The sequence below is a fragment of the Mobula birostris genome, chromosome 16 (assembly GCF_030028105.1).
Source record: "Mobula birostris isolate sMobBir1 chromosome 16, sMobBir1.hap1, whole genome shotgun sequence".
NCBI lineage: Eukaryota > Metazoa > Chordata > Chondrichthyes > Myliobatiformes > Myliobatidae > Mobula > Mobula birostris.
In genome coordinates, this window is record NC_092385.1 from 78,579,195 (window position 1) to 78,602,377 (window position 23,183).

Below are 23,183 nucleotides of genomic sequence, written 5' to 3' on the forward strand. Positions count from 1 at the left end.
AATGTATGAGAACTCCAGAACTGGGCTCTGGCCTCACACCTGGGCTCTGGCCTCACACCTGGGCTCTGGCCTCACACCTGGGCTCTGGCCTCACACCTGGGTTCTGGCCTCACACCTGCGTTTTGGCTTCACACCTGGGCTCTGGCCTCACGCCTGGGTTCTGGCCTCACACCTGGGTTCTGGCCTCACACCTGCATTTTGGCTTCACACCTGGGCTCTGGCCTCACAGCTGGGCTCTGGCCTCACACCTGTACCCCGTCATTTACTGCACTTGGACCCTCAGCTTTGGCCACACTCCTTACTCACACTGCAGACCCCTAACTCGTGTTCCAGAACAACAGCTTAGCTAACTGTGGTAACTTCTACTTTGAAAAAGGCACACTTGACAACTTCATGCCCAAAGAAACCACTTTATCTGGAATGTCAAAACCGTTATGTATATGTGGAGGCTTTCACAACCCGTACAGCAATGCAGGAACACTATATACAAAGCCCACCGGAAGTAAACTCCCCATTATCCTAATTAGTATTAACTTACCTTTAATAATGCTGACATTACAACACTTCTCCCCCTTTAAAACCCAACATCCCCAAATGTAAAAGCTAGGAAATAAAAACAGTGGTGTTATTAACTTGCGTACCCCTGAAAACTTATACTAGTATCTCAGCAACAGTTTATCAATACAAAACATCTGGAAAACATGACAGATTCAACATTCAATCTAACAACAACAAAAAAGAACTGTCCCGTCAAAGATTCAGTCTGTCAGGAGGTTTACGAGTGCGCAGTGATCTGCGCACTACCCCCGGTGACCCAGCAGGCACCGCTGGTGAGGGTGTTTTGGGTGGATCTGGTTTTGGGGGCATGAGAGGGGTCTGTGCGTCTGTGTGAGAATGTCCATCCTCCTCAGGGGACCCCGACCGCCCTGCCAGTGTCTCGCCCTCTGGCAAAGTCACTGGTGGACATGCTTCCACAGTAGTCTGTCTCACTTTTGCCTTCATGTTCGGGCGCAGCAGGTCCAATCTTGACTTGGGCCTATGCCCCATCAGCATCTCTGCTGGAGTGTGGGCAGTCGTAGTCTGTGGCGTGAGGCGGTATTTAAACAGGAAACATGAAAGCCGCATGCTAAGAGAGTCCCATCATCCGCTTTAGCCTGCCTTCACTGTCTGAACAGCCTGCTCAGCCAAACCATTGGAGGCTGGGTGGAAAGGGGCCGTCCGAATGTGATGAATGCCATTCTGCTGCATGAACTCACTGAACAGCTCACTGGTGAACGTCGGGCCATTATCAGTGACCAGAGTGTCAGGCAACCCGTGGACTGCAAACACTTGCCTGAGTTTGTCTATGGTTGAGGGGGCTGTGATGTTGCTCATGATGTGAGCTTCGATCCATTTAGAATGTGCATCCCCATTACAAGAAACATCTGCCCCATAAAAGGGCCAACAAAGTCCAAATGTAGCCTAGACCAGGGGTGGTCTGGCCACTCCCATGGGTGCAAGGGAGCTGGTGGTGGCATATTCTGATTAGTCTGACATTGCGTGCATGATTTTACCTTGTTCTCCAGATCCTGATCCATTCTTGGCCACCAAACGCAGGATCTTGCAAGGCTTTTCATTCGAGACACTCCTGGATGAGTCTCATGAATTTCCTCCACAATCTGTGAACAGCCAGGGGGAGGCACAATGATCTTCGCCCCCCAGAAAATGCAGCCATCCTGCAGACTGAGTTCTGTCTTGCGTTTGGCATAAGGTCTCAGTTCCTCTCCTTCCATGACTCTGGGCCAACCTTGTAAAAGAAAAGCCTTGACTTGGGACAGGACTGGGCCCCTCTCTGTCCACTGCTTGATCTGGGTCACCTTTACAGGTGTCTCTGACAGCCTCTCCAATGAAAACACAGTCTCTGGAGGCACATATGTAGTAACAGGTGTCTCAGGTAAAGGTAGTCGACTCGGTGCATCAGCATTTGCATTATCCCCACCCGCTCTGTACACTATACTATACTGGTAGGCTGACAATGTAAGAGATCAATGCTGTATCCTGGCTGAGGCTAGCGATGGGATGTATCTAGTCTCACTGAACAGGCTCATCAGTGGTTTGTGGTCCATATAAATTGTAAATACGCGTCCATAAAGGTACTGATGAAAGTGTTTGACCGCAAAAACAATGGCCAGACCTTCTTTGTCTAGCTGTGGATATCCCTTCTCAGCAGCTATCAGGGTACATGAAGCAAAACCAATAGGCTTCTCTGAACGGTCCTCCATTACATGTGAAAGAACTGCCCTGACTCCATAGGGCGAGGCATCACATGCAAGGGTGATCTCCTTGTCTGGGTCATAGTGAACAAGCAGCTTTGCTGAGTGGGGTTCTTTCACTTCCTTGAAAGCTTTCTCCTGCTCTTCACCCCACTGCCACTTAGTGTCATTGTGAAGCAGCTTATACAGTGGGGTCAAAACCCTTGACAGGTCAGGAAAAACTTGCCATAATAATTCACCATGCCCAAAAATGATCTGAGTTCTGTGACGGTCTGAGGGCTTGGGGCCTCCTTAATAGCTCTCACTTTGTCCTCCACAGGGCAAGGCCCCTCAGCTGTGATCTTGTGTCACACTTGATGCCAGGACTACACATTTTCCACGTTTCAACCGCAGCCCTGCGTCTGAGAGCCTCTTCAGCACCCGTCCTAAATTAGCCAGATGCTCCACCTCCGTAGCCCCTGTGATCAAAATATCATCAAGGTACACTGCTACGTGCAGAATCCCCTGCTGCAAAGTGTTCATTGTCCTTTGGAAAATGGCAGGGCTGGACGCCACTCCAAACACCAGGTGATTGTACTTGAATCATCCCTCGTGCGTATTAATTGTGACGTACTCCTTTGAATCCTTGTCGAGCAGCAGCTGGTGGTAGGCGTAGCTCATGTCCAGGTTTGTGAACAGCTTACCCCCTGACAGGGCCGCCGACAGGTCGTCCACCCGTGGCAATGGGTACTCCTCCAGCCTGATTCACCGTAAACTTATAATCCCCACTTATCCTCACCGTTTTGTCTGCCTTCAAAACTGGAACAATGGGAGCCACCCGCCTTGAAAACTGGACGGGCTCAATACTGCCCAGCCTCTGTAAACATTCCCACACCTCGTCGACTTTGCCTTTCATGGCATAGGGCACCGACCTGGGCTTAAAAAAACCTGGTGTAGCCTCAGGGTCGACATGGAGTTTCACTGTCACACCCTTCAGTGTGCCTAGCTCATCCCTGAAAACGTCACTGTACCGCTGCAGAATGTCCTCCGTCGTGTGTGCATACTTAATTTCATGCCAGTTTAGCTGGATTTTGCGAAGCCAATCGCGACCCAAAAGACTGGGTCCCCTGCCCTTAGCTATCACTAGCCTGGCTTCATCCTTCTGACCCCTGGCTGAAATGTCCACATATAACTTATAACTTAGTTCACTACAGGGGGATGGGAACCAGTGCAGAGAGGCAGAGGGGTGTAAAGTGAGGGTAGAAACAAAAAGTACTATGGAGAAAAGTAAAAGTGGCAGGCCGACAAATCCAGGGCAAGCATTAAAAAGGGCCACTTTTCAGCATAATTGTATAAGGGCTAAGAGAGTTGTAAAAGAGCGCCTGAAGGCTTTGTGTGTCAATGCAAGGAGCATTCGTAATAAGGTGGATGAATTGAAAGTGCAGATTGTTATTAATGATTATGATATAGTTGGGATCACAGAGACATGGCTCCAGGGTGACCAGGGATGGGAGCTCAATGTTCAGGGATATTCAATATTCAGGAGGGATAGACATGAAGGAAGGGGAGGTGGGGTGGCGTTGCTGGTTAAAGAAGAGATTAACACAATAGAAAGGAAGGACATAAGCCGGGAAGATGTGGAATCGATATGGGTAGAGCTGCGTAACACTAAGGGGCAGAAGACGCTGGTGGGAGTTGTGTACAGGCCACCTAACAGTAGTAGTGAGGTCGGAGATGGTATTAAACAGGAAATTAGAAATGCGTGCAATAAAGGAACAGCAGTTATAATGGGTGACTTCAATCTACATGTAGATTGGGTGAACCAAATTGGTAAAGGTGCTGAGGAAGAGGATTTCTTGGAATGTATGCGGGATGGTTTTTTGAACCAACATGTCGAGGAACCGACTAGAGAGCAGGCTATTCTGGACTGGGTTTTGAGCAATGAGGAAGGGTTAATTAGCGATCTTGTCGTGAGAGGCCCCTTGGGTAAGAGTGACCATAATATGGTGGAATTCTTCATTAAGATGGAGGGTGACATAGTTAATTCAGAAACAAAGGTTCTGAACTTAATGAGAGGTAACTTTGAAGGTATGAGACGTGAATTAGCTAAGATAGACTGGCAAATGACACTTAAAGGATTGACGGTGGATATGCAATGGCAACCATTTAAAGGTTGCATGGATGAACTGCAACAAATGTTCATCCCAGTTTGGCAAAAGAATAAATCAAGGAAGGTAGTGCACCCGTGGTTGACAAGAGAAATTAGGGATAGTATCAATTCCAAAGAAGAAGCATACAAATTAGCCAGAGAAAGTGGCTCACCTGAGGACTGGGAAAAATTCAGAGTTCAGCAGAGGAGGACAAAGGGCTTAATTAGGAAGGGGAAAAAAGATTATGAGAGAAAACTGGCAGGCAACATAAAAACAGACTGTAAAAGCTTTTATAGATATGTAAAAAGGAAAAGACTGGTAAAGACAAATGTAGGTCCCCTGCAGACAGAAACAGGTGAATTGATTATGGGGAGCAAGGACATGGCAGACCAATTGAATAATTACTTTGGTTCTGTCTTCACTAAGGAGGACATAAATAATCTTCCAGAAATAGTAGGGGACAGAGGGTCCAGTGAGATGGAGGAACTGAGCGAAATACATGTTAGTAGGGAAGTGGTCTTAGGTAAATTGAAGGGATTGAAGGCAGATAAATCTCCAGGGCCAGATGGTCTGCATCCCAGAGTGCTTAAGGAAGTAGCCCAAGAAATAGTGGATGCATTAGTGATAATTTTTCAAAACTCGTTAGATTCTGGACTAGTTCCTGAGGATTGGAGGGTGGCTAATGTAACTCCACTTTTTAAAAAAGGAGGGAGAGAGAAACCGAGGAATTATAGACCAGTTAGCCTAACGTCGGTGGTGGGGAAACTGCTGGAGTCAGTTATCAAGGATGTGATAACAGCACATTTGGAAAGTGGTGAAATGATCGGACAAAGTCAGCATGGATTTGTGAAAGGAAAATCATGTCTGACGAATCTCATAGAATTTTTTGAGGATGTAACTAGTAGAGTGGATAGGGGAGAACCAGTGGATGTGGTATATTTGGATTTTCAGAAGGCTTTTGACAAGGTCCCACACAGGAGATTAGTGTGCAAACTTAAAGCACACGGTATTGCGGGTAAGGTATTGGTGTGGGTGGAGAGTTGGTTAGCAGACAGGAAGCAAAGAGTGGGAATAAACGGGACCTTTTCAGAATGGCAGGCGGTGACTAGTGGGGTACCGCAAGGCTCAGTGCTGGGACCCCAGTTGTTTACAATATATATTAATGACTTGGATGAGGGAATTAAATGCAGCATCTCCAAGTTTGCAGATGACACGAAGCTGGGTGGCAGTGTTAGCTGTGAGGAGGATGCTAAGAGGATGCAGGGTGACTTGGATAGGTTGGGTGAGTGGGCAAATTCATGGCAGATGCAATTTAATGTGGATAAATGTGAAGTTATCCACTTTGGTGGCAAAAATAGGAAAACAGATTATTATCTGAATGGTGGCCGATTAGGAAAAGGGGGAGTGCAACGAGACCTGGGTGTCATTATACACCAGTCATTGAAAGTGGGCATGCAGGTACAGCAGGCGGTGAAAAAGGCAAATGGTATGCTGGCATTTATAGCGAGAGGATTTGAGTACAGGAGCAGGGAGGTACTACTGCTGTTGTACAAGGCCTTGGTGAGACCACACCTGGAGTATTGTGTGCAGTTTTGGTCCCCTAATCTGAGGAAAGACATCTTTGCCATAGAGGGAGTACAGAGAAGGTTCACCAGATTGATTCCTGGGATGGCAGGACTTTCATATGAAGAAAGACTGGATGAACTGGGCTTGTACTCATTGGAATTTAGAAGATTGAGGGGGGATCTGATTGAAACGTATAAGATCCTAAAGAGATTGGACAGGCTAGATGCAGGAAGATTGTTCCCGATGTTGGGGAAGTCCAGAACGAAGGGTCACAGTTTGAGGATAAAGGGGAAGCCTTTTAGGACTGAGATTGGGAAAAACTTCTTCACACAGAGAGTGGTGAATCTGTGAAATTCTCTGCCACAGGAGACAGTTGAGGCCAGTTCATTGGCTATATTTAAGAGGAAGTTAGATATGGCCCTTGTGGCTACGGGGGTCAGGGGGTATGGAGGGAAGGCTGGGACTGTGTTCTGAGTTGGATGATCAGCCATGATCGTAATAAATGGCGGTGCAGGCTCGAAGGGCCGAATGGCCTACTCCTGCACCTATTTTCTATGTTTCTATGTTTCTATAACACCCCTAAATGAGGTATGGGCTGCCCCATATAGGTTCTGAGTTTGAGCTTTGATGGTCTAATGGGAGGCAGGTCGGACCCCCATGTCCTTCTGTAGGTCTCCTCACTAATGACCGATGCAGTAGCCCCTGAATCAATCTCACACTTAATGTCCTTTCCCCTGACAGTGACTGGCATAATATGGTTCAGGTGGTTCCTCATCTGTTTCCACTCCAAACATGTTGTAGGCACACGCTGCCTCTTCATCTGTTTCTTCTAGATGGTGTGTGGCTGCCCGAGCCTGTTGAGCTTTCCCCTGCTCGGGTTTAATCTTACCCTTTGAACTTCTGCACTTTTTAGCAAAATGTCCCTTTTTGCTACAAGCATGGCAGACAGTGTCTTTGAACTTGCAGTCATTTACATTGTGCGTCCCTCCGCACCAAAAACCTTCCACACGCTTTGCCTGTTTACCAGTCTCCCTCCTGACTTGGTGCACTGCTGCAGAATGCGACCCCCATGTCCTTTCTGGGTATCCTTGACATTATTAGCAGCCATCTCCATGCCTTGGGCAATCTCTAAGGCTTCCTTGAAAGTCAACGGTGGGGTTTCCCCTAACAGGCGGCGTTGTATGCCATCATTATTAATGCCGCATACCAATTTATCATGGAGCATGTCTTCCAACACCGCTCCGATATCACAATGCTCCAACAGCTGCCGAACCTCGGCCACACAATTGGCCACAGACTGACCTGGCTTCCTGAAACGGCTGTGAAACTTACACCGTTGGACTATCACAGAAGGTTTTGGATTGTAGTGGTTCCCCACAACTTGACCATCCTCGGGTGTGTTGGTTGCTAAAGCAAATCTCAATGTAGATGTGATAAGTAAATCTGAATCTGAAACAAGAGGACAGATGCATGATATTTCTGCAGGTGGCACTGAAAAGTCAATCGAAATAGACAGCAGACATCAGCAAGAACACTTCTTGTTCTGGTAGTACTGATGAAAAGACACTGACTCAAATATTAATTCCTTTCTGTTCTCTGGATACTGAAAAACTCCTGTTGTGAATAAAAAGAGGTGCATAATAAAGCTCTGAGGTAACTTTCAGATAGAGTATGCAGGAACGCACTCAAGCACTGGAGTTCAGTTAAGTTTCCTCTGAATAATCTCCCTAGTGATCATTCCTGCTGCTCTGCGTCTAAACTGCTTAATAGCAGGGGAGAGAGGGTCCAGTGAGATGGAGGAACTGAGCGAAATACATGTTAGTAGGGAAGTAGTGTTAGGTAAATTGAAGTTATTAAAGGCAGATAAATCCCCAGGGCCAGATGGTCTGCATCCCAGAGTGCTTAAGGAAGTAGCCCAAGAAATAGTGGATGCATTAGTGATAATTTTTCAAAACTCGTTAGATTCTGGACTAGTTCCTGAGGATTGGAGGGTGGCTAATGTAACCCCACTTTTTAAAAAAGGAGGGAGAGAGAAACCAGGAAATTATAGACCAGTTAGCCTAACGTCGGTGGTGGGGAAACTGCTGGAGTCAGTTATCAAGGATGTGATAACAGCACATTTGGAAAGCGGAGAAATGATTGGACAAAGTCAGCATGGATTTGTGAAGGGAAAATCATGTCTGACGAATCTCATAGAATTTTTTGAGGATGTAACTAGTAGAGTGGATAGGGGAGAACCAGTGGATGTGGTATATTTGGATTTTCAAAAGGCTTTTGACAAGGTCCCACACAGGAGATTAGTGTGCAAACTTAAAGCACACGGTATTGCGGGTAAGGTATTGGTGTGGGTGGAGAGTTGGTTAGCAGACAGGAAGCAAAGAGTGGGAATAAACGGGACCTTTTCAGAATGGCAGGCGGTGACTAGTGGGGTACCGCAAGGCTCAGTGCTGGGACCCCAGTTGTTTACAATATATATTAATGACTTGGATGAGGGAATTAAATGCAGCATCTCCAAGTTTGCAGATGACACGAAGCTGGGTGGCAGTGTTAGCTGTGAGGAGGATGCTAAGAGGATGCAGGGTGACTTGGATAGGTTGGGTGAGTGGGCAAATTCATGGCAGATGCAATTTAATGTGGATAAATGTGAAGTTATCCACTTTGGTGGCAAAAATAGGAAAACAGATTATTATCTGAATGGTGGCCGATTAGGAAAAGGGGGGGTGCAACGAGACCTGGGTGTCATTATACACCAGTCATTGAAAGTGGGCATGCAGGTACAGCAGGCGGTGAAAAAGGCAAATGGTATGCTGGCATTTATAGCGAGAGGATTTGAGTACAGGAGCAGGGAGGTACTACTGCTGTTGTACAAGGCCTTGGTGAGACCACACCTGGAGTATTGTGTGCAGTTTTGGTCCCCTAATCTGAGGAAAGACATCTTTGCCATAGAGGGAGTACAGAGAAGGTTCACCAGATTGATTCCTGGGATGGCAGGACTTTCATATGAAGAAAGACTGGATGAACTGGGCTTGTACTCATTGGAATTTAGAAGATTGAGGGGGGATCTGATTGAAACGTATAAGATCCTAAAGAGATTGGACAGGCTAGATGCAGGAAGATTGTTCCCGATGTTGGGGAGTCCAGAACGAAGGGTCACAGTTTGAGGATAAAGGGGAAGCCTTTTAGGACTGAGATTGGGAAAAACTTCTTCACACAGAGAGTGGTGAATCTGTGAAATTCTCTGCCACAGGAAACAGTTGAGGCCAGTTCATTGGCTATATTTAAGAGGGAGTTAGATATGGACCTTGTGGCTACGGGGATCAGGGGGTATGGAGGGAAGGCTGGTGCAGGGTTCTGAGTTGGATGATCAGCCATGATCATAATAAATGGCGGTGCAGGCTCGAAGGGCCGAATGGCCTACTCCTGCACCTATTTTCTACGTTTCTATGTTTCTATTCCTCTGTCTCTTACTCATTTTCTCTCCCGACCGCAAAATAAGTTTACTTCCTCCCTTTTAAAAACAGTCTGCTTTCACTCTTAGATAGTAAATGGTTAATTTGACATTTTGTTCAGTCTTACTGTTTTGTACTTTCTCACAGCCTTCACCATTATCTGAACAGCTGGTTCCACCAGGGTCTCCTAGCAACCACGAACATGAAAATCCAGTTGTCAGAACCTGACAGGTAGGGGCTGATGACTGTTGCCAGCCACTGAAACAAAGCCAAAATAAATCAACAGAACCTGGAGAAAAGTGATAATGTGCAGCCCAAAACTACGTGACAGAAAGATGCTTCTGAAAATAAATCTGCTGTTTTCTGTGCTAGATTATCTAGAATAACAAATACATCATTATAATCTTTGTGACTGGTGACACAGATTAATATTACAACAAATTCAACTTACTGAATTATAGTCAGGATTACGATTGTGATTTGCAAAACTGAGTCAACAATATCCTTAACATACTGTGGCCGTATGTAAGCCATGCGTAAAATCAGAATGGTTGCCTAACATAGTGATGCTTCAGAGTCTGCTTCATGTCTAATACAACATTGAAGAAACCCTGTTAGACAAAAGTTTCACCTCTGCTGAAACAGATAAAAAAAAATCAATGCAGATGGGCTCAAAACCCAGACAGGATGAACATCTATAACAGTGCAGGGATTTGGTAGAGCTTGGTTCTGTGTCACTGACTACGATTGTTATTTCTGGGTTCTGTGTCATTGCATTTGCTTGTCATTTTTAGCTTCTGTGTCAGTGTGTCTACTTGTGATGTGTTTAATATCTGGTATCTATGTTTGCATAGTTGCTTGTAATTTCATGGTTTTGTGTCACATATCTGCCTGTCATTTCTGCATTCTGTGTGTCATCGGGTCCGCTTGTTACTTTGGTAATTGTTAGTGGTGAAAGATACCATCCCTTTTTATTTATAGCTTATTAATTTATTTAGTGATACAATGTGGAACAGGGCCTTCCGGCACAACGAACTTTGCCAATCAGCAAACCACCTTTTTAACCCCAGCCTAATCACAGGACAATTTACAGTGACCAATTAACCTACTAACTGGTATGTCTTTGGACTGTGGGAGGAAACTGGAGCACCCGGAGGAAACCCACGCAGTCATGGGGGAATGTATAAAGTCCATACTGGCGGCACTGGAATTGAATTCCAAACTCCGGTGCCTTGAGCTGTAATAGTGTGGCTCTAATCGCTGCTCTAGGGTATCTAACTTTATGGCATGGCCCTTATGCAACAAATTGTTTAAAATAATTATTATGAGCTTACACGAAGTCCTGTTGCTGCAGCTCGTTAGGAAGTTGATGTTTCTGAGTTGACTCTGGAATGCAGACTGTTTTACCAGAAGTGAAATGTAAACCAGAAAACCTGGCTAATGGGACGTTACTGTTCCTTTTCGAGTCACAAAAATAATGACAAACACAGTGATATAAAGTCCTGCAGTAACAGACATATAGGTTGTGGTTGATCCCGACCAGATCAGTTTGAACACATGTGATTCCATGGTAATTTTTGAGGATTTATGTTTCCTGTGAGAATGCCTCTTTTTCATTCTGCGTTGTGAGGCCTGTTGCTTCCTGTTGAGTAACTAACTGGCTGAGGCAACTTCACCTTTTTTAGTAACCACTTCCTGAATGATTAATATGCAGAAGTGAATGAATCCAGAACATTTGTGTCTCCACTGATACGTACTCAAGTCACTGTAGAAAGGGAAGGTGGGAGAGATGTACAAGTTCAAAGACTTAGGAGCAGAATCAGGCCATTCGGCTCATCGAGTTTCATCATGGTGATTGATTTTTCCTCTTGACTCCATTCTCCTGCCTTCTTCCCATTACCTTTCACACCCTTAATAATCAAGAGCTTATCAATCTCCGCTTTAAATATACTCTGTAACTTGACCTCTGTGGCTGTCTGTGGCAATGAATTCCACGATCACTACCCTCTGGTTACAGGAATTCCTCCTTATCTCTATTCTAAAGTGACGTCCACGTATTCTGAGGCTGCCCTCTGGCCCTAGACACCCCCCACCCCACCATCCTCTCCATGCCCAGTCTATCTAGACCTTTCAATATGCAACAGGCTTCGATGAGGTCCTCCTCATTCTTCTAAACTCCAGAGTGTACAGGCCCAGAGCCATCAAGTGCTCCTCATTCATTAACCCTTTCGTTCCTGGGATCATTCTCGTGGCCCTGCTCCAATGCTAGTACATCATTTCCTGGATAAGGGGCCCAACATTGTTTACAATACTGGTAGATGATCTGCTGCTCTGTCCAACAAAGGTGAATGTGAACCCCATCTTATCACTATATTTCACTCAGCCTGTGCAGCCAATACTGCCTTTGGTTCAGTGAAAACCCATGGAAGAGCTGAATATTGCTGATGCCTTTTCAAGCTCCACAAACAATTACTTTCAATTAATTAGTGATTAATAGACATGAGAAAAAGTTATTGTACTCCAGCAGTTATGGATAACGGGGGATTATTTTAAAGCAAAATCAGTATCTGTCAGAAATTGTCAAATCAAAATTCACCTTAAACTTATGGAATTGTAAGAAATTAATATGCCCCATTTATGGAAATTTTTGGAAGTAATGAATGTTAGTATTATTACAGAACAGGCCCTTCAGCCCACTGAACCCATGCTGTTCTTTGTATCACTAACCCAATTAATTCTTGCTTGGACTTATCTTCCCTCACACATTCCAAAGACATGTGGGTTAAGTTTACTAAGTCGTGGACATGCTAAGTTGGTGCTGGAAGTGTGTTGACAATTATGGGCTGCCCCCAGCTCATCCTTGGACTATGCTGCTCATTGACACCAACAACACATTTTACTATACAATATGTTTTGATATTTCAATGTACATGTGACAACTAAAGCGAATCTTTTCTTCTTACCCCACATTTCTTTTTTCTCTTTTAAATGCCTTCTGCATTTCTTACTGAAAACTATCATTAATAACCACCAACTCAGTGAACTCTTCTGTCACCTTTAGTTCATTCACCAAACATTTTAAATGTGCATCCTCTCGTTTCCTGCTCTTCAAAACAGTTTCCCTTCTTCTAGGTTCCTTATGATTTTAAACATTTCTCTCAGAACACTTTGTAAGTGTGCATGCGCCGGTCGTGCATGCAGCCAGTTACAGTTGCTCCTTAACCAATTTCCCCCAGGATCAATAAAGTATGACTATGACTATGACTATGTAATGTTCTCAGCTTCAAGTGGAGTAAAGCCAGCCCCTCCAAATTATCACGTCTGAAAATCTTCACCCTTAAGCCCCAGCAATCTTTCAGCTGCTCTCTAAATTCCCTTCTTCCTTCTTAAAGTGTGGAAACCAGAAGTGACTGCTGGATTTGAAGCTGAACCAGTAGAATTTCAACGTAACTTACTTTTACACTCTCAGTCTCGATTTATAAACTCCAGGATCTTGTGAGCCTTTGTATCTGCTTTCTCAGCCATTCAAAAGTTTGCCCAGATACAGTCAGGGACTATTTATTCTAATTATTCCCCACTTTGCATATTAACTAATTATATCATATTACTTTTCTTGTTTTTTCTATAGAACAGTACCTTGCAGTTCTCAGATAAGATTTCGTCTGACACATATTCACCCATGTTGGCATAGAGACAGACATTACAGTACAGCACACAAGCAGGCCCTCAAACTATCTTGACCATGCCAACCAAGATGCCTGCCTGATCAAGTCCCCTTTGCCTCTGTTAATCCCATATCCTGTAACATTTCCTGTCCATGTACCTATCCAGGTGTCTCCTGAAAGTTGTCATCCTTCCTACCTCTAGCACTTTCTCTGGCAACTTGTTCTGTATATTCACCGTCCTGTGTTAAAAACTTGCCTCTCAGTTCACTTTTAAATTCTTCCCCTCTTACCTTAAACAATTTAACAGTTTTATAATTGCCTGCCCTGGGAAAAAGGATTTTCATCGATCTTCCCCGAACCACCCATGATTCTGTAGACCTGTCTGAGGCCACCCTTCAGCATCGAGGGAAAACGGCCCAGACACAGCCCACCTGCTCAGGAGGTTGCGTGCCCACCTCCCCTTCAGCATCGAGGGAAAACGGCCCACACACAGCCCACCTGCTCAGGTGGTTGCGTGCCCACCTCCCCTTCAGCATCGAGGGAAAACGGCCCAGACACAGCCCACCTGCTCAGGTGGTTGCGTGCCCACCTCCCCTTCAGCATCGAGGGAAAACGGCCCAGACACAGCCCACCTGCTCAGGAGGTTGCGTGCCCACCTCCCCTTCAGCATCGAGGGAAAACGGCCCAGACACAGCCCACCTGCTCAGGAGGTTGCGTGCCCACCTCCCCTTCAGCATCGAGGGAAAACGGCCCAGACACAGCCCACCTGCTCAGGAGGTTGCATGCCCACCTCTGCTGAGGTCCTTTTGTAGAAGGTGACAGCCAGTGACTCCCCACACAACCCCTGCTGGTAGATAGGCCAATTCCACCCATTATTACTGTAACTTCTGGGCCTAAATCTTTCATTCCAACCGGAGTCATTTGCAAAAACAAGTAGTTCTCATTAATATCAACTGCTTCAGTGCCTTGTGAAAATAAGGTAACAAAAGATGAAACAAACCCAGCTGAAAATGTTTACCAAAGAGATCAATAATATTCTTTTCACTGAAATAATGAATAGCAGAGAAGTGACATAGTTGCCATTGGTATTTGTATAATTTTGAAAGGTATAAACCCCAATCACATGAGTTTGTTCGAGCCTTGAGTCTGGGCCCGTGTCAGCAGCTCGTCTGGAGGTCGATACGGAATGTCAGTCGGAAGTGCGGAAGTTAGAGTACGAAGGCGAAGTCTGGAGACCGGAGGGCCTGAGACCTGCCCTGGCAATGGAGGACTGTCTGAGTGGGTGGGAGGGAGGAAAGGGCTTATTTTGCTGTTGTTGTTTTGTTGCTTGCTGTGTTCTGTTTTGTTCTTTTTCAATGTTGTTCTGTCAAGCTTTGTAAGCACGCTATGTTGACACCGAAATTATCTGGCAATACTTGCAGGCTGCCCCCAGCACATACTTAAGCTGTTGGTTGCTAACGCAAGTGGGGCATTTCCCTGTATGCTTCGATATACATGTGATGAATAAATCTGAATCTGAATAAGTCTTCAGTCGGATTTCATCAATTCCAATGTAGCTGGCCTCTTATCAGATTTTTCGTATTTCAGTTCTATTTTAAAGTCCTTTTTGATTATTTGAACAAACATGATTATAGTTGGATGTGACAGTGATTACAGAAGGGAAAAATGGATAAGCCTGTAGAAAGATCAAGCTGAGTAGGAAGAGGATTTTAAAAACTAGCTAGTGGATTCAGCTCAACTCTCAACACACCGCTGACACCTGCTGACAGCATTGGGATTGTTGCTTCTGGTTATTTCAGTGGTCAAGTGGGGCTGGTTTCTATCTGATAATGATGGCTCAAGCCACAGGCTCCCCTAACTAAGGAATGTTTCGGCAGTCCACAGTAACACATCATTCTGCAGTACAACGTGCAGGATGATGGAAATATACATGGGTCAAATTTGCCAGGGTGAAATGGGAGATAATATTGCCACCTCTCCAAGAAAGGGCTTTGTCACGTCATGAAATTAACCTCAACTCACTGCACCACTGACAAAACGTCAAGTACAAAGACAAGTTTATTATCATGTGCACAAGAACAAGTATGCACAAGTGTAACAAAAAACTTACCTGCAATGGCATCACAGACATCATATAAGCAGCATTCACAAGAAAAACATGAGCATAGATTATAAACAATTTTTATCAGAACATAATTAAGGAAAAATTTATACACGTTGCTACGCTGCAGTGAACAGATCTTTGGCCGGTAGCTACACTGTAGTGATTGGAAATTTGCCGGTTTCTACTCTCTAGTGATCGGGGTTTTGCCAGTTACTACACCGTGGTGATAGGGGTATTGCCGGTTTCTAGACTGTCGTGATCGAGATTTTGCCGGTTTCTAGACTGTGGTGATCAGTGTTTTGCCGGTTTCTAGACTGTCATGATTGGTGTTTTGCCGGTTTCTAGAATGTCGTGATTGGTGTTTTGCCGGTTTCTAGACTGTCGTGATTGGTGTTTTACCGGTTTCTAGACTGTGGTGATAGGGGTATTGCCGGTTTCTAGACTGTCATGATTGGTGTTTTGCCGGTTTCTAGACTGTCATGATTGGGTTTTGCCGGTTTCTAGACTGTGGTGATAGGGGTATTGCCGATTTCTAGACTGTGGTGATCGGGGTTTTGCCAGTTTCTAGACTGTGGTGATAGGGGTATTGCCGATTTCTAGACTGTGGTGATTGGTGTCTTGCCAGTTTCTAGACTGTGGTGATAGGGGTATTGCCGATTTCTAGACTGTGGTGATCGGGGTTTTGCCAGTTTCTAGACTGTGGTGATAGGGGTATTGCCGATTTCTAGACTGTGGTGATAGGGGTATTGCCGATTTCTAGACTGTGGTGATTGGTGTCTTGCCGGTTTCTAGACTGTGGTGATCAGGGTATTGCCGGTTTCTAGACTGTCGTGATTGGTGTTTTGCCGGTTTCTAGACTGTGGTGATCAGGGTTTTGTCGGTTTCTAGACTGTGGTGATAGGGGTATTGCCGGTTTCTAGACTGTCGTGATTGGTGTTTTGCCGGTTTCTAGACTGTGGTGATCAGTGTTTTGCCGGTTTCTAGACTGTGGTGATAGGGGTATTATCGGTTTCTAGACTGTCGTGATCGGGGTTTTGCCGGTTTCTAGACTGTGGTGATAGGGGTATTGTCGGTTTCTAGACTGTGGTGATAGGGGTATTGCCGGTTTCTAGACTGTCGTGATTGGTGTTTTGCCGGTTTCTAGACTGTGGTGATCAGGGTTTTGTCGGTTTCTAGACTGTGGTGATAGGGGTATTGCCGGTTTCTAGACTGTCGTGATTGGTGTTTTGCCAGTTTCTAGACTGTCGTGATTGGTATTTTGCCGGTTTCTAGACTGTGGTGATAGAGGTATTGCCGGTTTCTAGACTGTGGTGATAGGGGTATTGCCAGTTTCTAGACTGTCATGATTGGTGTTTTGCCGGTTTCTAGACTGTGGTGATCAGTGTTTTACCGGTTTCTAGACTGTGGTGATAGAGGTATTGCCAGTTTCTAGACTGTGGTGATAGGGGTATTGCCAGTTTCTAGACTGTCGTGATTGGTGTTTTGCCGGTTTCTAGACTGTGGTGATCAGTGTTTTGTCGATTTCTAGACTGTGGTGATAGGGGTATTGCCGGTTTCTAGACTGTCGTGATTGGTGTTTTGCCGGTTTCTAGACTGTCGTGATATTTTGCCGGTTTCTAGACTGTGGTGATCAGTGTTTTGCTGGTTTCTAGACTGTCATGATTGGTGTTTTGCCGGTTTCTAGACTGTCGTGATTGGTGTTTTGCCGGTTTCTAGACTGTCGTGATTGGTGTTTTACCGGTTTCTAGACTGTGGTGATAGGTGTATTGCCGGTTTCTAGACTGTCATGATTGGTGTTTTGCCGGTTTCTAGACTGTCATGATCGGGTTTTGCCCGTTTCTAGACTGTGGTGATCAGGGTATTGCCGGTTTCTTGACTGTTTGATCAGGGTTTTGCCGGTTTCTAGACTGTGGTGATCAGTGTTTTGCCGGTTTCTAGACTGTGGTGATAGGGGTATTGTCGGTTTCTAGACTGTCGTGATCGGGGTTTTGCCGGTTTCTAGACTGTGGTGATAGGGGTATTGTCGGTTTCTAGACTGTGGTGATAGGGGTATTGCCGATTTCTAGACTGTGGTGATCGGGGTTTTGCCAGTTTCTAGACTGTGGTGATAGGGGTATTGCCGATTTCTAGACTGTGGTGATTGGTGTCTTGCCGGTTTCTAGACTGTGGTGATTAGGATATTGCCGGTTTCTTGACTGTTTGATCGGGGTTTTGCCGGTTTCTAGACTGTGGTGATAGGGGTATTGTCGATTTCCAGACTGTGGTGATTGGTGTCTTGCCGGTTTCTAGACTGTGGTGATCAGGGTATTGCCGGTTTCTTGACTGTTTGATCGGGGTTTTGCCGGTTTCTAGACTGTGGTGATCAGTGTTTTGCCAGTTTCTAGACTGTCGTGATTGGTGTTTTGCCGGTTTCTAGACTGTGGTGATCGGGGTTTTTCCGGTTTCTAGACTGTCGTGATTGGTGTTTTACCGGTTTCTAGACTGTGGTGATAGGGGTATTGCCGGTTTCTAGACTGTCATGATTGGTGTTTTGCCGGTTTCTAGACTGTCATGATCGGGTTTTGCCGGTTTCTAGACTGTGGTGATCAGGGTATTGCCGGTTTCTTGACTGTTTGATCAGGGTTTTGCCGGTCTCTAGACTGTGGTGATCAGTGTTTTGCCGGTTTCTAGACTGTGGTGATAGGGGTATTGTCGGTTTCTAGACTGTCGTGATCGGGGTTTTGCCGGTTTCTAGACTGTGGTGATAGGGGTATTGTCGGTTTCTAGACTGTGGTGATAGGGGTATTGCCGATTTCTAGACTGTGGTGATCGGGGTTTTGCCAGTTTCTAGACTGTGGTGATAGGGGTATTGCCGATTTCTAGACTGTGGTGATTGGTGTCTTGCCGGTTTCTAGACTGTGGTGATTAGGATATTGCCGGTTTCTTGACTGTTTGATCGGGGTTTTGCCAGTTTCTAGACTGTGGTGATAGGGGTATTGCCGATTTCTAGACTGTGGTGATCGGGGTTTTGCCAGTTTCTAGACTGTGGTGATAGGGGTATTGTCGATTTCTAGACTGTGGTGATTGGTGTCTTGCCGGTTTCTAGACTGTGGTGATCAGGGTATTGCCGGTTTCTTGACTGTTTGATCGGGGTTTTGCCGGTTTCTAGACTGTGGTGATCAGTGTTTTGCCAGTTTCTAGACTGTCGTGATTGGTGTTTTGCCGGTTTCTAGACTGTGGTGATCGGGGTTTTTTCGGTTTCTAGACTGTGGTGATAGGGGTATTGCCGGTTTCTAGACTGTCGTGATTGGTATTTTGCCGGTTTCTAGACTGTGGTGATCAGTGTTTTGCCAGTTTCTAGACTGTCGTGATTGGTGTTTTGCCGGTTTCTAGACTGTGGTGATCAGGGTTTTGTCGGTTTCTAGACTGTGGTGATCGGGGTTTTTTCGGTTTCTAGACTGTGGTGATAGGGGTATTGCCGGTTTCTAGACTGTCGTGATTGGTGTTTTGCCGGTTTCTAGACTGTGGTGATAGGGGTATTGTCGGTTTCTAGACTGTCGTGATCGGGGTTTTGCCGGTTTCTAGACTGTGGTGATAGGGGTATTGTCGGTTTCTAGACTGTGGTGATAGGGGTATTGCCGGTTTCTAGACTGTCGTGATTGGTGTTTTGCCGGTTTCTAGACTGTGGTGATCAGTGTTTTGCCGGTTTCTAGACTGTGGTGATAGGGGTATTGTCGGTTTCTAGACTGTGGTGATAGGGGTATTGCCGGTTTCTAGACTGTCGTGATTGGTGTTTTGCCGGTTTCTAGACTGTGGTGATCAGGGTTTTGTCGGTTTCTAGACTGTGGTGATAGGGGTATTGCCGGTTTCTAGACTGTCGTGATTGGTGTTTTGCCGGTTTCTAGACTGTCGTGATTGGTGTTTTACCGGTTTCTAGACTGTGGTGATAGGGGTATTGCCGGTTTCTAGACTGTCATGATTGGTGTTTTGCCGGTTTCTAGACTGTCATGATCGGGTTTTGCCGGTTTCTAGACTGTGGTGATCAGGGTATTGCCGGTTTCTTGACTGTTTGATCAGGGTTTTGCCGGTTTGTAGACTGTGGTGATCAGTGTTTTGCCAGTTTCTAGACTGTGGTGATAGGGGTATTGTCGGTTTCTAGACTGTCGTGATCGGGGTTTTGCCGGTTTCTAGACTGTGGTGATAGGGGTATTGTCGGTTTCTAGACTGTGGTGATAGGGGTATTGCCGGTTTCTAGACTGTCGTGATTGGTGTTTTGCCAGTTTCTAGACTGTGGTGATCAGTGTTTTGCCAGTTTCTAGACTGTCGTGATTGGTGTTTTGCCGGTTTCTAGACTGTGGTGATCAGGGTTTTGTCGGTTTCTAGACTGTGGTGATCGGGGTTTTTTCGGTTTCTAGACTGTGGTGATAGGGGTATTGCCGGTTTCTAGACTGTCGTGATTGGTGTTTTGCCGGTTTCTAGACTGTGGTGATAGGGGTATTGTCAGTTTCTAGACTGTCGTGATCGGGGTTTTGCCGGTTTCTAGACTGTGGTGATAGGGGTATTGTCGGTTTCTAGACTGTGGTGATAGGGGTATTGCCGGTTTCTAGACTGTCGTGATTGGTGTTTTGCCGGTTTCTAGACTGTGGTGATCAGTGTTTTGCCGGTTTCTAGACTGTCGTGATAGGGGTATTGTCGGTTTCTAGACTGTGGTGATAGAGGTATTGCCAGTTTCTAGACTGTCGTGATTGGTGTTTTGCCAGTTTCTAGACTGTGGTGATCAGGGTTTTGTCGTTTTCTAGACTGTGGTGATAGGGGTATTGCCGGTTTCTAGACTGTCGTGATTGGTGTTTTGCCGGTTTCTAGACTGTCGTGATTGGTATTTTGCCGGTTTCTAGACTGTGGTGATCAGTGTTTTGCCGGTTTCTAGACTGTCATGATTGGTGTTTTGCCGGTTTCTAGACTGTCATGATTGGGTTTTGCCGGTTTCTAGACTGTGGTGATCAGGGTATTGCCGGTTTCTTGACTGTTTGATCAGGGTTTTGCCGGTTTCTAGACTGTGGTGATCAGTGTTTTGCCAGTTTCTAGACTGTCGTGATTGGTGTTTTGCCGGTTTCTAGACTGTGGTGATAGGGGTATTGCCAGTTTGTAGACTGTCGTGATTGGTGTTTTGCCGGTTTCTAGACTGTCGTGATTGGTGTTTTACCGGTTTCTAGACTGTGGTGATAGGGGTATTGCCGGTTTCTAGACTGTCATGATTGGTGTTTTGCCGGTTTCTAGACTGTCATGATCGGGTTTTGCCGGTTTCTAGACTGTGGTGGTAGGGGTATTGCCGATTTCTAGACTGTGGTGATCGGGGTTTTGCCGGTTTCTAGACTGTGGTGATAGGTGTATTGCCGATTTCTAGACTGTGGTGATTGGTGTCTTGCCGGTTTCTAGACTGTGGTGATCAGGGTATTGCCGGTTTCTTGACTGTTTGATCGGGGTTTTGCTGGTTTCTAGACTGTGGTGATCAGTGTTTTGCTGGTTTCTAGACTGTCATGATTGGTGTTTTGCCGGTTTCTAGACTGTCGTGATTGGTGTTTTGCCGGTGTCTAGACTGTCGTGATTGCTGTTTTACCGGTTTCTAGACTGTGGTGATAGGGGTATTGCCGGTTTCTAGACTGTCATGATTGGTGTTTTGCCGGTTTCTAGACTGTCATGATCGGGTTTTGCCGGTTTCTAGACTGTGGTGATAGGGGTATTGCCGATTTCTAGACTGTGGTGATAGGGGTATTGCCGATTTCTAGACTGTGGTGATTGGTGTCTTGCCGGTTTCTAGACTGTGGTGATCAGGGTATTCCCGGTTTCTTGACTGTTTGATCGGGGTTTTGCTGGTTTCTAGACTGTGGTGATCAGTGTTTTGCTGGTTTCTAGACTGTCATGATTGGTGTTTTGCCGGTTTCTAGACTGTCGTGATTGGTGTTTTGCCGGTGTCTAGACTGTCGTGATTGCTGTTTTACCGGTTTCTAGACTGTGGTGATAGGGGTATTGCCGGTTTCTAGACTGTCATGATTGGTGTTTTGCCGGTTTCTAGACTGTCATGATCGGGTTTTGCCGGTTTCTAGACTGTGGTGATAGGGGTATTGCCGATTTCTAGACTGTGGTGATAGGGGTATTGCCGGTTTCTTGACTGTTTGATCGGAGTTTTGCCGGTTTCTAGACTGTGGTGATCAGTGTTTTGCCGGTTTCTAGACTGTCGTGATTGGTGTTTTGCTGGTTTCTGGACTGTGGTGATCGGGGTTTTGTCGGTTTCTAGACTGTGGTGATAGAGGTATTGCCAGTTTCTAGACTGTCGTGATTGGTGTTTTGCCGGTTTCTAGACTGTGGTGATCAGTGTTTTGCCGGTTTCTAGACTGTGGTGATAGGGGTATTGTCGGTTTCTAGACTGTGGTGATAGGGGTATTGCCGGTTTCTAGACTGTCGTGATTGGTGTTTTGCCGGTTTCTAGACTGTGGTGATCAGGGTTTTGTCGGTTTCTAGACTGTGGTGATAGGGGTATTGCCGGTTTCTAGACTGTCATGATTGGTGTTTTGCCGGTTTCTAGACTGTCGTGATTGGTGTTTTGCCGGTTTCTAGACTGTCGTGATTGGTGTTTTACCGGTTTCTAGACTGTGGTGATAGGGGTATTGCCGGTTTCTAGACTGTCATGATTGGTGTTTTGCCGGTTTCTAGACTGTCATGATCGGGTTTTGCCGGTTTCTAGACTGTGGTGATCAGGGTATTGCCGGTTTCTTGACTGTTTGATCAGGGTTTTGCCGGTTTCTAGACTGTGGTGATCAGTGTTTTGCCGGTTTCTAGACTGTGGTGATAGGGGTATTGTCGGTTTCTAGACTGTCGTGATCGGGGTTTTGCCGGTTTCTAGACTGTGGTGATAGGGGTATTGTCGGTTTCTAGACTGTGGTGATAGGGGTATTGCCGGTTTCTAGACTGTCGTGATTGGTGTTTTGCCAGTTTCTAGACTGTGGTGATCAGTGTTTTGCCAGTTTCTAGACTGTCGTGATTGGTGTTTTGCCGGTTTCTAGACTGTGGTGATCAGGGTTTTGTCGGTTTCTAGACTGTGGTGATCGGGGTTTTTTCGGTTTCTAGACTGTGGTGATAGGGGTATTGCCGGTTTCTAGACTGTCGTGATTGGTGTTTTGCCGGTTTCTAGACTGTGGTGATAGGGGTATTGTCGGTTTCTAGACTGTCGTGATCGGGGTTTTGCCGGTTTCTAGACTGTGGTGATAGGGGTATTGTCGGTTTCTAGACTGTGGTGATAGGGGTATTGCCGGTTTCTAGACTGTCGTGATTGGTGTTTTGCCGGTTTCTAGACTGTGGTGATCAGTGTTTTGCCGGTTTCTAGACTGTCGTGATAGGGGTATTGTCGGTTTCTAGACTGTGGTGATAGAGGTATTGCCAGTTCCTAGACTGTCGTGATTGGTGTTTTGCCAGTTTCTAGACTGTGGTGATCAGGGTTTTGTCGTTTTCTAGACTGTGGTGATAGGGGTATTGCCGGTTTCTAGACTGTCGTGATTGGTGTTTTGCCGGTTTCTAGACTGTTGTGATTGGTATTTTGCCGGTTTCTAGACTGTGGTGATCAGTGTTTTGCCGGTTTCTAGACTGTCATGATTGGTGTTTTGCCGGTTTCTAGACTGTCATTATCGGGTTTTGCCGGTTTCTAGACTGTGGTGATCAGGGTATTGCCGGTTTCTTGACTGTTTGATCAGGGTTTTGCCGGTTTCTAGACTGTGGTGATCAGTGTTTTGCCAGTTTCTAGACTGTCGTGATTGGTGTTTTGCCGGTTTCTAGACTGTGGTGATAGGGGTATTGCCAGTTTCTAGACTGTCGTGATTGGTGTTTTGCCGGTTTCTAGACTGTCGTGATTGGTGTTTTACCGGTTTCTAGACTGTGGTGATAGGGGTATTGCCGGTTTCTAGACTGTCATGATTGGTGTTTTGCCGGTTTCTAGACTGTCATGATCGGGTTTTGCCGGTTTCTAGACTGTGGTGGTAGGGGTATTG

At 45.8% G+C, this 23,183-nt stretch overlaps 1 protein-coding gene across 1 annotated transcript in view; it reads right to left on the minus strand.

Annotated features, from left to right (window-relative positions):
- LOC140211257 (uncharacterized) overlaps window positions 1-12,863 on the minus strand; it is a 63,493-nt gene extending 50,630 nt beyond the window's left edge. Inside the window, exon 1 of the mRNA XM_072280934.1 lies at window positions 12,852-12,863. The gene's annotated coding sequence lies outside the window, so the exon portion shown is untranslated. The remainder of the gene's footprint in view (window positions 1-12,851) is intronic.
- Window positions 12,864-23,183: the final 10,320 nt, after the last annotated feature.